This window comes from Lissotriton helveticus, chromosome 7 (assembly GCF_964261635.1).
Source record: "Lissotriton helveticus chromosome 7, aLisHel1.1, whole genome shotgun sequence".
Taxonomy (NCBI): Eukaryota; Metazoa; Chordata; class Amphibia; order Caudata; family Salamandridae; genus Lissotriton; species Lissotriton helveticus.
Genome location: NC_136068.1, coordinates 136,396,079 through 136,412,463, shown reverse-complemented (window position 1 = coordinate 136,412,463; position 16,385 = coordinate 136,396,079). Strand labels below are relative to the sequence as shown.

At 48.3% G+C, this 16,385-nt stretch overlaps 1 protein-coding gene across 1 annotated transcript in view; it reads right to left on the bottom strand.

Annotated features, from left to right (window-relative positions):
- LOC144768236 (bactericidal permeability-increasing protein-like) overlaps positions 1 to 15,246 on the bottom strand; it is a 171,172-nt gene extending 155,926 nt beyond the window's left edge. The window contains exon 1 of the mRNA XM_078651740.1: positions 15,043 to 15,246. The gene's annotated coding sequence lies outside the window, so the exon portion shown is untranslated. The remainder of the gene's footprint in view (positions 1 to 15,042) is intronic.
- Between the last annotated feature and the right edge of the window lie 1,139 nt (positions 15,247 to 16,385).

Here is a 16,385-nt window from a genome sequence, read left to right as displayed (position 1 = left end):
TGTCGCTGATGTGATTATGACAAAAAGTTCAAGACAGAATATTTTCAGAACAAAATCGATGGTTGGAAATGAATATGAATAAATATTGAATAAGAAATAACAACATAAATGTGTGGAATTCTCTCATAATAAGGGAGGAGATATAGGTGTGCTCGGGGGGATGTCCTTAATGACCCATTAAGGACACTGAAACATATTGGTCACAGCTAGATCTCACACTGGCCCTCACACAGAGCAGCCCATCAGAACCCTCGACGCATGCTGCGGTGTCACTACACAAGCTGCCACTCTATAGAGATTTTAACCCGTTTGTGACTTTCTCAGGATCTGTGTCTAAAATGTCTATGCATGATCAACAAGTGCACGTAGATCATGTCAGGATACGCGTGTTTGATGAAACTGACACAAAGGGGCAGATGTACAATAACTAGCGCATCCCTACATATTAGCAGGGATGCACCAGTTATTGTGCGTCACGGCTCTGCCACCATGGATGCGCCGCATTTACAATGCGGCACACCATGGGGCAAAAATGGACAGATGCGTGACGCATCTGTGCCGTAAAGGCGGCGCATTGCTGGAGTTGCGTCGCAAGCGCGACGCAGCTCTAGCAAGGCTCGGGGGTGCCCCATCTTTAAAATGCTGCGTCAATCCTTACGCCTGCTTGAAGCAGGCGCGGGGTTTTGACGCAGCATGGCCTTAAAAGTGGCTGAGTGAAATCTTGTAGATTTCACTCAGCCACTTTTAGGAGGCGTTCCTGCGCCGGAACGCCCCCCCCCCCCCGTGCCAGAACGCCTACATGTGGCGTAGGGCTTTACAAGGTGACGCATCTCCCAGATGCGTCACGTTGTAAGTACCCGCACCATGGCGCTGGCTTTGCGCCGACGCTGTGTCACAAAAGTGACGCAACGGCGGCGTAAAAGAGGTGCAAGGGGCTTGTAAATCTGCCCCTTAGTAGATAATATAATGCAGAACGGAATACACAAAGAGACAAGATGGAATTGGTAGGTCAGCTTATTCAATTATGGCTGAAGTTAAAAAAAAAAAAAAGTTCTGAGACTAATAACCAAGGGGAACACAATTATTCAAAATCCAGTAAGTGCATTTGGATTGATATAGGCAACTAATAAACAAAGAGAGACAGAGTATGTCAGCGAATGTTGACCAAGGAGATTGTGTTAAAATGTAGATTTAAAATAGAATACCAGGTATGCTTGTCCAGGTTTGTATTTTAACTAACAATTATATGACTTTAAATAGTACATAATTGTGAGAAGGTGGCCTGATGTGCAGTGTTCACTATTCTAGTGATCACTATACATCAGTCCAAACAACCCTTATTGATGATTGGTTGTAAGTCAACCTTATAGACCAGCTATCCTAGTAGCATGGATACGAGCAGTCTAAGGCTAAGACTCTAGAGGGCGTGTTAAGCCAGCTGTTGTACCATCACATTACCCCTTGAACACCCAGTGAAAGGACACCACACAAGTGTTATGAAAATAAACAATGTATTTATTAGAATCACAACAACCCTGTACTCTTTATGAGGACAGGGTGCTAGGCACACAACAAAACTCTTACGAAAATACTTAAGTTAGCACAGTATACACGAATGCCCGAGGGGCACGAAAAACCATATACTTTAAAAGTGGAATGCGAAATTACTAGCAGGTAAGTACAGTACTAATAGGCTTTGGAATCGCTAGGACTTGACTAGGGAATCGTTAGATTACTTCTAGGAGACCTAGGGGACTCGGGTGCAGAGTGTGCACTCTCACGCGGGATGCGGGACAAAGTCTATGGAGGCTAGATTTTCACAAAGTTAGTGTTCACGGGCGAACCCGACCTGGTAGGGAGAAAACGACAGTGGATCCTGACCATTGGATAGTGAGGCTATGCTGGGACACCGAAGTGCCGAAGTTACCTAGCCCAGGGGCTGCAGCTGCATAGGTCTGAAAAGACGTCGGGAATCTCGTTGCCGGACCAGGAGCCTGGAAGAAGGAAGTTGCTGGCAGGCGACCAGTGAAGAAAAGTTCGATGGATCCAAGCCTGGATCAAGGAAGAAGAAAACCTGAAAGCAGAGGGGACCAAGTTCTTGAATCACTAGCCAGTGATTAAGTGGGCACCAGGATGGCACCGGGCGAAGTCACCGCAGTCAGGTGAGTGGGCGCTGCTGGGCTCTGCAGTCTCTCGGACCAGGAGGCGTTGTCGGCGACCAGGATGGAGGTGCGAGCTGTCCCACGGTGGCTGATGCTCTCGACGTCGCTGGACCCAAGATTGGGCAACAAGTCTTGGCAAATGCAAGGCCCACGCGGTGGACCTAAAATGGCGTCTTGAGTGGACCAGGAGGGTCCGGGGTGCTCCTCTTCGGGAAGGGAGCAAGGGCCAGTCTGGAGCAACCAGACCAGCAGCAGTGATGTCGTCGGGCGTCGTTCAGAAGGCCACAAGCCAGCGGGCTAGTAGCCAAACAACGCGGTGAGCAGCAAAAAGCAGAAGGGCCCCACGCAGATCGTGGAGATGCTGGGAGGCTGCACTTCGGTGCTGGAGCTGCTCAGGGTCGGGGCTTCTCGGACCCCAAAGCACTCACCAGGAAATTACTCGGCGGGCTTGCTGTGCAGAAGTCGTGCAGTCTTGCAGATGGCCGGTCCCTCGAGGTCTCGTCGCACCCACGGTTGTCAGCTGGGCTGTAGAGGTCAGAGGTGCCAGGGAAGCCGGTTGTCGTCGAGCTGGGCAGTCGGATTCCGGAGGAAGGACTTGCAGCAGACCGCAGTGTTCTGAAGATGGTGCCTGCGGATGCAGGGTGACTACTCCTTAGTCACAAGGGAGAAATCTTAGGAAGAAGTCTTGAGTTCCTTTCGTAGAAAGTAGTTTCAGGATTCAAAGATGATCTGATTTGGAAGGGGGCCAGTTCCTACCTTTATCCTGTAAAAAGGGGCTGGCACGCGACTAAGTCCTGCCCTAGGGGTGGGACTAGGAGGGGGGTGGTTACACCCACTTCCTTGGCGGGCTTTTCCCCAGCACAGGGTCTGGAGTGACCCTGGAACTGGTTCAAGCCAGCCTATGCACAGTGAGCACCGGGGTGCCACGTGCAGTCACCTTCCTCTGAAGCCCTGCCTACCTACAATACACAAAACCCTGTCTGGGACGGTGCTGGCACCGCCCCTGGCAGGAAACCCTTTGTCCTTATCTCCTGCTCTGGGAGGACTCCCAGCAGCAGGAGGGCAGACTTGTGTCTCGGTGGCAGCATCCATTTTGTGGATGCTAAGGCTCTGTCTGACTTTAACCGGGGTTAGGGGTTACATACATGTCGTGTCCCTCTAGAAGGGTGGAATGCTAACCCCGTCGCCAGAATTGGCGAGGGGTTAGTATTCCAATTCGTATGACACCTTACTCGACATGTTTTGATAAAGCGATACCAGAGTTGGCATATAACCGCGAGGATTATAATGCACTTAAGAGTATATGGTATGCGATATCATGGAAACGGCTAAGGGATAGATCCCGAAAGCCGCAGACAGGCTCAGCTCATGCCAGAGCACCATCTCACACGATTCCAAGCACTCTGCCTTCAGGATTGTTAAGGCCTGCCATAGGAGTGACTGATAGGAGATCTGTGTGTCCATTTTAGGGTTAGATATAGGTATACTATATCTATAGCAAAGGGTGATTACACCACCTTGCCCCAGCTGTCGTGCAGCCAGTTGTGTCAGTTTAGTTAGTCAGCCCAGGGGTGGCACAATACATGCTTCAGCCCCTGGGAGACTTCTGGGTACCTCAGCCCTGGGTACAGGGACTTAGAGAGGGCCCAGTGCCAATTCAGTACCTGAGTACAATTTGGATAGAGAGAACAGCTAGGCTGTGGGTCTGATTAGCAAGCCCACAGCCAGGGAAAGTCGTAAACCAGTGCAGCAAAAAGCAAAAATCTGGGTGATCATAGGATTGCAGACCCTACTCTCCTACATGACCCCCCCCCAAACTTTGGGACAATAAACTAACCTTGACCAGGTGAGTCTTCTTGCTCTAAGTGGAAATACCTGGAGAGCCCATCAGCATTGCTGTGATCAGTACCAGGTCTATGCTCCACTGTAAAATCCATCCCCTGTAGGGAAATGGACCACCTAAGCAGTTTGGGGTTTTCACCCTTCATCTGATTTAGCCACAAGAGGGGCTTATGGTCTGTCTGAACGGTGAAGTGAGTGCCAAACAAGTAGGCCCTCAGCTTCTTCAGGGCCCAGACCACAGCAAAGGCCTCCCTCTCAATAGCTGACCAATTTTTCTCTCTGGGTGTCAACCTTCTACTAATGAAAGCAATAGGCTGATCATTACCATCAAAATTCAGTTGAGACAGAACAGCCCCCACACCCAACTCAGAAGCATCTGTTTGGACAATGAATGGCTTGGAGTAATCTGGACTCTTTAGGATAGGTGCTGTGCACATGGCCTGCTTTAGGTCATTGAATGCTTTCTGACAGCTTGCTGTCCACTGAACTTTCTTTGGCATCTTTTTGCTTGTCAGGTCATTAAGAGGGGTCACTATGGACCCATAATTTCTGACAAACTTCCTATAGTACCCAGTCAGGCCCAAGAAAGCTCGAACCTGAGTCTGGGTGATTGGAGGAGTCCAGTCCTTGATGGCCTGTATCTTACTCTCCAGTGGCTGAACCTGGCCTCCACCTACAAGGTGGCCCAGGTATACAACCTGTGTCTGCCCTATCTGGCACTTTGTGGCCTTGATAGTGAGGCCTGCCTTTTGCAGAGCCTCTAACACTTTCCTCAGGTGGACCAGGTGATCCTCCCAGGTGGAGCTAAAGACAGCAATATCATCAAGATATGCTGCACAGAAGTCATCCAGCCCAGTGAGGACTTGATTCACCAACCTTTGGAAGGTGGCAGGTGCATTTTTCAAACCAAAGGGCATTACCACAAATTGATAATGCCCACCAGGGGTAGAAAATGCTGTCTTGGGTTTGGCCTCCTCAGCTAACCTGATTTGCCAATACCCAGCTGTCAAATCAAATGTACTTAAGAATTTGGCAGAAGCCAATTTATCTATAAGTTCATCTGCTCTTGAAATTGGGTGGGCATCAGTCTTAGTGACTGCATTGAGGCCTCTGTAGTCTACGCAAAACCTCATCTCTCTCTTACCACCCTGGGTGTGAGGCTTTGGCACTAGAACTACTGGGCTAGCCCAAGGGCTATCTGAGGGCTCAATGACTCCCAGCTCCAACATTTTCTGCACTTCAGTTTTGATGCAGTCCCTAACATGATCAGGCTGTCTGTAGATTTTACTCTTGACAGGCAGACTGTCCCCAGTGTCAACATCATGGGTACACCAATCAGTTTGGCTGGGTGTCAGAGAGAACATATGTCTGTAGGATTGCAGAACTTGCCTGCAATCCTGTTGCTGATGTTCAGTGAGGCTGCCACAAAAGACAACACCATCAACTGATCCATCATCAGGATTCTGAGTGAGCAGGTCTGGGAGAGGGTCACTCTCTTCCTCCTGTCCCTCATCTGTGGCCATGAGCAAGCTCATGTCCTTCCTGTCAACATATGCTTTGAGCCTGTTAACATGGAGCACTCTGAGAGGGCTCCTGGGAGTTCCAAGGTCCACCAAGTAGGTAACCTCTCCCTTTTGCTCAATGATGGTGTGGGGCCCAGACCATTTGTCTTTCAGAGCTGCTGGGGCCACTGGCTCCAGCACCCACACCGTCTGTCCTGGCTGGTACACAGTCAGAACAGCCTTTTGGTCATGCCAAGCTTTTTGAAGTTCTTGGCTGGCCTCAAGGTTTTTGGATGCCTTTTCCATATACTCAGCCATCCTGGAGCGGAGACCAAGTACATAGTCCACTATGTTGGTTGCAGGCTTTTTGAGAGGTCTCTCCCATCCTTCCTTCACCAAACACAGGGGTCCCCTTACAGGATGCCCATACAGAAGCTCAAAGGGGCTGTAGCCAACCCCCTTCTGTGGGACCTCTCTGTAAGCAAACAAGAGGCAGGGGATCAGGACATCCCATCTTCTCCTAAGAGTTTCAGGTAGCCCATGAATCATCCCTTTGAGGGTCCTGTTGAATCTCTCAACAAGCCCATTGCATTGTGGATGATAGGGTGTGGTGAACTTGTAGTTCACACCACACTCTTTCCACATGGCAGTCAGATATCCTGACATGAAGTTTGTACCTCTGTCAGAAACGACCTCCTTAGGGAAACCCACTCTGGAGAACACTCCAACTAGGGCTCTTGCCACTACAGGTGCTGTAGTGGTCCTAAGTGGAATAACTTCAGGATACCTGGTGGCATGATCCACCACCACCAGTATAAACTTGTGCCCTGATGCTGTCTGGGGTTCCATTGGACCAACAATGTCAATCCCCACTCTTTCAAAGGGAACCCCCACCACAGGTAGTGGTATGAGGGGGGCCTTTGTTGTGCCACCTGACTTACCACTGGCTTGGCAAGTGACACAGGAGCGACAAAACTCCTTGGTATTCTCATTCATATGGGGCCAGTGAAAGTGTGAGACAAGCCTGTCCCAAGTCTTTGTCTGACCTAAATGACCTGCAAGGGGAATCTCATGGGCCAAGGTGAGAAGGAAACCTCTCAGAGACAAGGGGATGACCAGCCTCCTGGTTGCACCAGGCTTGGGGTCTCTTGCCTCAGAGTACAGGAGTCCATCTTCCCAGTATACCCTGTGGGCACCTGTGGCATTCCCTGCAGCCTCAGCAGCAGCTTGCTGTCTGAGGGGTTCAAGGGAAGGGCAGTCTAACTGTGCCTTCCCCAGGTCTGCTCTGGAGGGTCCCCCTGAGCCCAGAAACTCAACTTGATCAAGTTCAAGCTCTTTAGGCTCAGTTTCCCTCAGCTCTCTCAGATCAGCCTCCTCAGAGACTTGATCCTCAACCTGGGGCAAGGGGGAAGGCAAAGCCTTACCCTTACTGCTCTTCTTCTTGGAAGGTGTCTGGTCCATAATTTCAGGATCCAGCACCTGTTCAGTGGGGCATTTTCTGGCCTGTGACCTAGTCACAGCAAGCACATGTGCTGGCAAGCCTAACATTTCCATGTGAGTCCTCTGCTCCACTTCTGACCATTGTGATGACTCCAAATCATTGCCCAACAAACAATCAACTGGGAGGTCTGAACTGACTACAACTTTCTTTTGTCCCTTCACTCCACCCCAGGAGAAAGCCACAATTGCCACACTATGACTAGTAGTGACATTGCTGGCATTGGTCACCAGGAAATCAGTACCTGGCATGATCTGTCCAGGGTCCACAAAGTTAGGTGTCACCATGGTGACACTGGCACAAGTGTCCCTATAGGCCTGAGCCATTTGGCCATTAATCAAAGGCGTCTGCCTGTATTTGCCCAAAGTATTGGGACTTATCTCAGGGGTATCCATATCCCCTGTACAGACAAGGACAGCCTGAGTGAGTGTGCCAACTAAGTTGTCAGACCCCTCAGTTCCCAAGGTTAACCCAACTAATGCCTTGGGAGGTACACTACCACTACTGACTGTACTAGGGGGTGCAGTTGCCTTAGGGGCTGTAGTGGCAGGAGTTTGTCCTCCTCTTTTGGTGCACTCACTAAACCAGTGAGATTTACTTTTGCAGTACTGGCACCACCTTTTTGACTGGCCTTCTTGAGTCTTCTTCTTCTGGGAAGCCTGACCCCCACCCTCTTTGGTTTGTTGGGGACCTGGTGAAGACTTCTGGTCATTTTGTTCACTCTTTGTATTACCCTTCTGGTCTGCTTCCTTCTGACCACCCTGGTTCTGGTTCTGGTTCTGCTTGATCCTTGTCCTGACCCATTTGTCTGCCTTCTTTCCCAATTCTTGGGGAGAGGTCAGATCTGAATCAACAAGGTGCTGGTGCAACAACTGGTTCTGACAATTGTTTAAAATTTGTTCTCTCATCATTAGATTATACAATCCTGTGTAATCTGTAACCTTGCTACCCAGCAACCAGCCCTCCAAAGCCTTAGTGGCACAATCCACAAAGTCAGACCAGTCCTGAGACTGAGTTTTCTGGGTGTCTCTGAACAGCAACCTGTACTGCTCAGTGGTTAAACCAAACCCATCAACCAGTGTATTCTTCAGGACCTGGTAATTGTTAGCATCCTCCACTCTTGTAGTGAGGAGCTTATCTCTACCTTTACCATCAAAGGAGAGCCACAGTATAGCTGCCCACTGACTCTGGGGAATGCACTGCACAGTGCAGGCCCTCTCCAGAGCAGCCATCCATTTCTGGATGTCATCCCCTAGCTTAAAGGGGGGCACTATTTTAGTCAGGTGTTTAGTATCTAAACCCTTCTCTCTATCTCTTGGGAGATTGCTGCCACCAGTGGGAGCTAGCCCACTCATCTGATGCTCTCTAGCAAAAGCAAGCTTTTCTTTGGCCAGGGCAAGTTCTTCCCTTTCAATCCTCAGAGCAGCCTGTCTCATTCTAGCTTCATGCTCTATTCTCTGAGGGGAAGTCACTCTCCTCTGTGGAGAGTTTCTCCTCCTCTGGGAAGAGGCATTAGAGTGCAGAGATCTATTGGAGTCCCTAGAAAGAGATCTATCTCTCCTAACTCCAAGGTTAGGCCCACTTCGGGTTAGTACTGGGGGGCCCCCAGATCCTAGCCCAAGTAAGTCTAAGTTGGCCTTAGTTAGCCTTCTGACTACCTCAAGACCTTTGTCTACCTCATCCCCAGAGAGTTCCTCTTGATCCTCCTCCCCAACTGCATTTACAGTGTTGTGGAGGTCTGGATCCCCAGTGGTACCCTCTAAGGCTGGCATATTCCCATCTAGCTGAGAAAGCTTTCTCGCATCATAGGTCTCTAAGAGGCCTATTAGAAAGGGAATGGTGGGGTTAGACCCCTGCTTCAGTTTTCTGGAGACACAGATTTGTCTCATCTCCTGGAAACTGAGAGCTGCATATCTTGAAGTGACCTGTGGAGGGTCAATACTGACCAGGGGAGTCTCAGTAGATTCTCCCTGGGTAGACATGCTTTTCTAGTGAGGTGTAAGTGGTGCACTTACCTACACTATATGTTTGCCTACTGATCCCTTGCTAGAGTTGTAGTTTAGGGTGTGCTAGGCCCTAGGAGCTACAACAGCTGGTTCAGTAGAACTCAGAGTATTCTAAGCTAAGTTATATGTACCTTTTAGTACTTATGTGATCTTTCACAAGATATTCTTAGGATATGTGTGGTAAAACAACAGCAAGCTCAAATCCCAACCGCTGCTCACCAATGTGAGAAGGTGGCCTGATGTGTAGTGTTCACTATTCTAGTGATCACTATATATCAGTCCAAACAACCCTTATTGATGATTGGTTGTAAGTCAACCTTATAGACCAGCTATCCTAGTAGCATGGATACGAGCAGTCTAAGGCTAAGACTCTAGAGGGCGTGTTAAGCCAGCTGTTTTACCATCACATTACCCCTTGAACACCCAGTGAAAGGACACCACACAAGTGTTATGAAAATAAACAATGTATTTATTAGAATCACAACAACCCTGTACTCTTTATGAGGACAGGGTGCTAGGCACACAACAAAACTCTTACGAAAATACTTAAGTTAGCACAGTATACACGAATGCCCGAGGGGCACGAAAAACCATATACTTTAAAAGTGGAATGCGAAATTACTAGCAGGTAAGTACAGTACTAATAGGCTTTGGAATCGCTAGGACTTGACTAGGGAATCGTTAGATTACTTCTAGGAGACCTAGGGGACTCGGGTGCAGAGTGTGCACTCTCACGCGGGATGCGGGACAAAGTCTATGGAGGCTAGATTTTCACAAAGTTAGTGTTCACGGGCGAACCCGACCTGGTAGGGAGAAAACGACAGTGGATCCTGACCCTTGGATAGTGAGGCTATGCTGGGACACCGAAGTGCCGAAGTTACCTAGCCCAGGGGCTGCAGCTGCATAGGTCTGAAAAGACGTCGGGAATCTCGTTGCCGGACCAGGAGCCTGGAAGAAGGAAGTTGCTGGCAGGCAACCAGTGAAGAAAAGTTCGATGGATCCAAGCCTGGATCAAGGAAGAAGAAAACCTGAAAGCAGAGGGGACCAAGTTCTTGAATCACTAGCCAGTGATTAAGTGGGCACCAGGATGGCACCGGGCGAAGTCACCGCAGTCAGGTGAGTGGGCGCTGCTGGGCTCTGCAGTCTCTCGGACCAGGAGGCGTTGTCGGCGACCAGGATGGAGGTGCGAGCTGTCCCACGGTGGCTGATGCTCTCGACGTCGCTGGACCCAAGATTGGGCAACAAGTCTTGGCAAATGCAAGGCCCACGCGGTGGACCTAAAATGGCGTCTTGAGTGGACCAGGAGGGTCCGGGGTGCTCCTCTTCGGGAAGGGAGCAAGGGCCAGTCTGGAGCAACCAGACCAGCAGCAGTGATGTCGTTGGGCGTCGTTCAGAAGGCCACAAGCCAGCGGGCTAGTAGCCAAACAACGCGGTGAGCAGCAAAAAGCAGAAGGGCCCCACGCAGATCGTGGAGATGCTGGGAGGCTGCACTTCGGTGCTGGTGCTGCTCAGGGTCGGGGCTTCTCGGACCCCAAAGCACTCACCAGGAAATTACTTGGCGGGCTTGCTGTGCAGAAGTCGTGCAGTCTTGCAGATGGCCGGTCCCTCGAGGTCTCGTCGCACCCACGGTTCTCAGCTGGGCTGTAGAGGTGGGTAGAGGTCAGAGGTGCCAGGGAAGCCGGTTCTCGTCGAGCTGGGCAGTCGGATTCCGGAGGAAGGACTTGCAGCAGACCGCAGTGTTCTGAAGATGGTGCCTGCGGATGCAGGGTGACTACTCCTTAGTCACAAGGGAGAAATCTTAGGAAGAAGTCTTGAGTTCCTTTCGTAGAAAGTAGTTTCAGGATTCAAAGATGATCTGATTTGGAAGGGGGCCAGTTCCTACCTTTATCCTGTAAAAAGGGGCTGGCACGCGACTAAGTCCTGCCCTAGGGGTGGGACTAGGAGGGGGGTGGTTACACCCACTTCCTTGGCGGGCTTTTCCCCAGCACAGGGTCTGGAGTGACCCTGGAACTGGTTCAAGCCAGCCTATGCACAGTGAGCACCGGGGTGCCACGTGCAGTCACCTTCCTCTGAAGCCCTGCCTACCTACAATACACAAAACCCTGTCTGGGACGGTGCTGGCACCGCCCCTGGCAGGAAACCCTTTGTCCTTATCTCCTGCTCTGGGAGGACTCCCAGCAGCAGGAGGGCAGACTTGTGTCTCGGTGGCAGCATCCATTTTGTGGATGCTAAGGCTCTGTCTGACTTTAACCGGGGTTAGGGGTTACATACATGTCGTGTCCCTCTAGAAGGGTGGAATGCTAACCCCGTCGCCAGAATTGGCGAGGGGTTAGTATTCCAATTCGTATGACACCTTACTCGACATGTTTTGATAAAGCGATACCAGAGTTGGCATATAACCGCGAGGATTATAATGCACTTAAGAGTATATGGTATGCGATATCATGGAAACGGCTAAGGGATGGATCCCGAAAGCCGCAGACAGGCTCAGCTCATGCCAGAGCACCATCTCACACGATTCCAAGCACTCTGCCTTCAGGATTGTTAAGGCCTGCCATAGGAGTGACTGATAGGAGATCTGTGTGTCCATTTTAGGGTTAGATATAGGTATACTATATCTATAGCAAAGGGTGATTACACCACCTTGCCCCAGCTGTCGTGCAGCCAGTTGTGTCAGTTTAGTTAGTCAGCCCAGGGGTGGCACAATACATGCTTCAGCCCCTGGGAGACTTCTGGGTACCTCAGCCCTGGGTACAGGGACTTAGAGAGGGCCCAGTGCCAATTCAGTACCTGAGTACAATTTGGATAGAGAGAACAGCTAGGCTGTGGGTCTGATTAGCAAGCCCACAGCCAGGGAAAGTCGTAAACCAGTGCAGCAAAAAGCAAAAATCTGGGTGATCATAGGATTGCAGACCCTATTCTCGAGTTGGACCAGGTTCCAGGTTGACCGCAGAGAACCATCCCAAAAAATCCCAAATCATCATGTGACACTATTAGGTGGGCTCATCTTTGTTGAGCTGCAACAGAGTCTTGTTTCCTTTCCATCCTGACCAGCTGCATTTGCCCGCTTCGCAGCCCATCCAGTCCGTTTTGTTAAAGCAGTAGCTGGGGCAGCTGGCGGTCACAGCTAGATACTTATTCAATACACTTGGAGAAACACTAGCGTTTATAGCGTACATATGGTGATATTTAATGACTGTAGGATAACCACGTTTAAAAACACAAGAGACATGTTGTTTTTTTATGCACTGTTCAAACGTATGAATCATATGTTTTTGGTAGAGTTTGTTTTGGTGATCATTTGCATTTTTCTCTATTGTTTATAGTGTTGATTCCCTGATGAAGGGCGACAGGGTCTCGCCCGAAATGCATTGGAATGATATAAAATGTTGTCGCTGATGTGATTATGACAAAAAGTTCAAGACAGAATATTTTCAGAACAAAATCGATGGTTGGAAATGAATATGAATAAATATTGAATAAGAAATAACAACATAAATGTGTGGAATTCTCTCATAATAAGGGAGGAGATATAGGTGTGCTCGGGGGGATGTCCTTAATGACCCATTAAGGACACTGAAACATATTGGTCACAGCTAGATCTCACACTGGCCCTCACACAGAGCAGCCCATCAGAACCCTCGACGCATGCTGCGGTGTCACTACACAAGCTGCCACTCTATAGAGATTTTAACCCGTTTGTGACTTTCTCAGGATCTGTGTCTAAAATGTCTATGCATGATCAACAAGTGCACGTAGATCATGTCAGGATACGCGTGTTTGATGAAACTGACACAAAGGGGCAGATGTACAATAACTAGCGCATCCCTACATATTAGCAGGGATGCACCAGTTATTGTGCGTCACGGCTCTGCCACCATGGATGCGCCGCATTTACAATGCGGCACACCATGGGGCAAAAATGGACAGATGCGTGACGCATCTGTGCCGTAAAGGCGGCGCATTGCTGGAGTTGCGTCGCAAGCGCGACGCAGCTCTAGCAAGGCTCGGGGGTGCCCCATCTTTAAAATGCTGCGTCAATCCTTACGCCTGCTTGAAGCAGGCGCGGGGTTTTGACGCAGCATGGCCTTAAAAGTGGCTGAGTGAAATCTTGTAGATTTCACTCAGCCACTTTTAGGAGGCGTTCCTGCGTCGGAACGCCCCCCCCCCCCCGTGCCAGAACGCCTACATGTGGCGTAGGGCTTTACAAGGTGACGCATCTCCCAGATGCGTCACGTTGTAAGTACCCGCACCATGGCGCTGGCTTTGCGCCGACGCTGTGTCACAAAAGTGACGCAACGGCGGCGTAAAAGAGGTGCAAGGGGCTTGTAAATCTGCCCCTTAGTAGATAATATAATGCAGAACGGAATACACAAAGAGACAAGATGGAATTGGTAGGTCAGCTTATTCAATTATGGCTGAAGTTAAAAAAAAAAAAACAAGTTCTGAGACTAATAACCAAGGGGAACACAATTATTCAAAATCCAGTAAGTGCATTTGGATTGATATAGGCAACTAATAAACAGAGAGAGACAGAGTATGTCAGCGAATGTTGACCAAGGAGATTGTGTTAAAATGTAGATTTAAAATAGAATACCAGGTATGCTTGTCCAGGTTTGTATTTTAACTAACAATTATATGACTTTAAATAGTACATAATATACATTTAATTGCTTGGCACTTAATAAGTATTTATTTCTACTTATCAGTACACATTTTAGCAACCTTAAAATACCAAAAATGTAGCTAGTACCTGCAAGTTTTTTAACGTATGCCTTGAGGCTTGCATAGAACTGTCAGAAGTGGACATGTATTTCACCCAGCTACTTTACCAGAACGGCTACTTGTAAGCAACAAAAAGGATGTTTGGAACAAAAGCAGAAACCCGCTGAGATATTTTTTTCTAAAATGCAAATCTATGACCTACACAGCAATCGCAGCAAGTTCATTACACACTGAGCTATATTTATAGAAAATTACAAGCCTGTGACTCGATGATTGAAACACTCCTCGTCGCCAGTAAATGTATTAACCACTAGAGTTTTACTGGCGAACCTGCTGGGTGCACGTAGACCTGTGCAGCAGGTGCCGTAACAGTCTACGCTATCTTACAATGCAACTTGTATGTAACTGTTTTGGGATGCCAGTGTAGCTTTTCTATGGCATGCTGGGTTGTTGCTAATTCTTTAGGGCAGCGTTTGTAAAAGAGTAAAGCATAGCCTGACTGACATGGACTCTGCTCCTAAGGCCTTCGCCCATTTCTGTTGCTGCACACCCCTCTGATTGTGTTGCATTTCCTGCACTAGTCACATTATAACTGCTTAATTTGAGCCGGTGGTGCGTGGGCACAGCGCTTATTTTTGGAGACATGGGTTTATTTGAGTTAGAGCCAGACTGAGGAAAGCCTAAAAACCGATAAAGGAAATGAAAAAATATAAATTGTGACAAGGGGCAATCGTACCTGTAAGAGTTTAAGTCAAAATATCTCAGTGGGTTATTGCTTTTGTTGCATACATCATTGTGTTACCTGGCCTATACAATAGCCATGGGTTGTAGGCTGGCAAACTGGAAGAGACTTGAAGTGTAGGGAGGCACATTTACCAACCGTCCCGATTCAGGTGGAATCCTGGGATATTTTTAAGTCAAAATGGCTTTTTTACAACATTCTGCATTTATTTTGCTAATTAATGGGAGAATTAGACCCCCCTCATTTTATTTTCTCGACCCTCTTCATCTCTGCTCCCTGCTGTTAGCATGTATGGGATGGTGGAAGAAAGCAGCAATGCGGTCGAATCCAGACTATATACAGCCTTAGCGTTCCAAAAAATCGTCTCCGAAGACGAGTGCCTAAAAACAGCTTTAAGCTTTTGATAGGCGCTAGTCAGAATTGCTGTTAAAGTTAGGGCGCTTGCTCTTTTCCTTGTACAATGTGCGCCTACAAGCTCTAGCATGAAAAGCGCTGTTGGCTAGAACGCTAAGGGTATCTATCACGTGTCATCATAGACGTCAGAGACACCTGACAACTTGCTTACCTCTCTCTCTGGGATGGCTGGAGGAGGGGGGCTCCTGTGCAGGATGAAAACGGTGTCTTGGAAAACGAAAGGGAAAAAAAGAAGCAGCCCCACCTCAATGGAATGCAGAGATGGCGCAGCGCCAAGATGTGCGACTATGGGTCGAGGCGCACTACAGCTAGACTGGATCGGTCCGCGCGCTCCTCAAGAACTGAGAAGGAAATCTTAAAATACCCTTCATCGCATAGTGAAAGAGCACAGATGAGGAAGTGCTGCCCACCGGAGGGGGGTGTGGGCGAGTATGGGCAGCGTCTCGCGCACGCCCCTCCTGCCTCCCACGGGGCTGTGTGTCACCCTGGCCTGCCACACCACCAGACCCGTTCTTCCGGTCGGCAGCTCAGCACTTCGTATTCTTTAGTAAGCAGGCTTGCACAACCGCACCTCCTTGCAGAGACTGCCCCGAGGTTACTACTGTATGATTTAAATATATGTATTGTATTGTAATTGCATTTTATATAGCGCTTACTACCCCTGACCAGGCGTCGAAGCGCTTTATCGGCGAGTAGCACGCTACTCCGGGACCCATTGAAGGTTTAGTGTTGAATTAGTATAATGAAATATGAAAGCAATTTAAAGTGGTGGTGGATAGGTTAGTCTGTTATTTGGATTCGGAAGGATACATATATATATATATATATATATATACAAAGTATAGTACACCTTTCAGTAAAAGTGAACAAAGCATTAAGGGCAACTTTGACTGTCGAACAGAATTTGCTGTATATATACTCACGTGCACTTGTGGACTTAGGTACGTGGGAAGTACCATAAAACCAGTGCACGTGAGAATCTTACAATATATAAGAGCACTTATCAACAGCGATCCCGCCTTTCCGGTAGCCAGACATTTTAAGGCGATACATGGAAAAAACATTAATTGTTTGACTTATTATGTCATTGATTCGGTACCGGTACCTAAAAGAGGCGGCGACAGGGAAAAGTTGTTAAGACAGTTGGAGACCAAGTATATATATTAAATCTTAACAGCAAGGCTCCAAATGGATTGAATAACACAGAAGACATGCACACATTCTTGTAAAATATAGATTTCAAATAAAAAAAATGAACCACAAGCAATAAAGTAATAATGCAAATGCTATACAGTAGAAAATCTCTCATTCCTGTTTTTAATCATCACTTATATTTTTTCACTTTTTGCACAAAGCACTTTTTTCTGACAAACAATATTATCATGTGTAATAAGCTAGGTTGGTTTCTTGGCCGAGGACCGGACTTTTAACCATAGATCCTAGGATAATTCATAAAATGAAAGCATAGCACAAAAACATCAAATTATCGTTTTT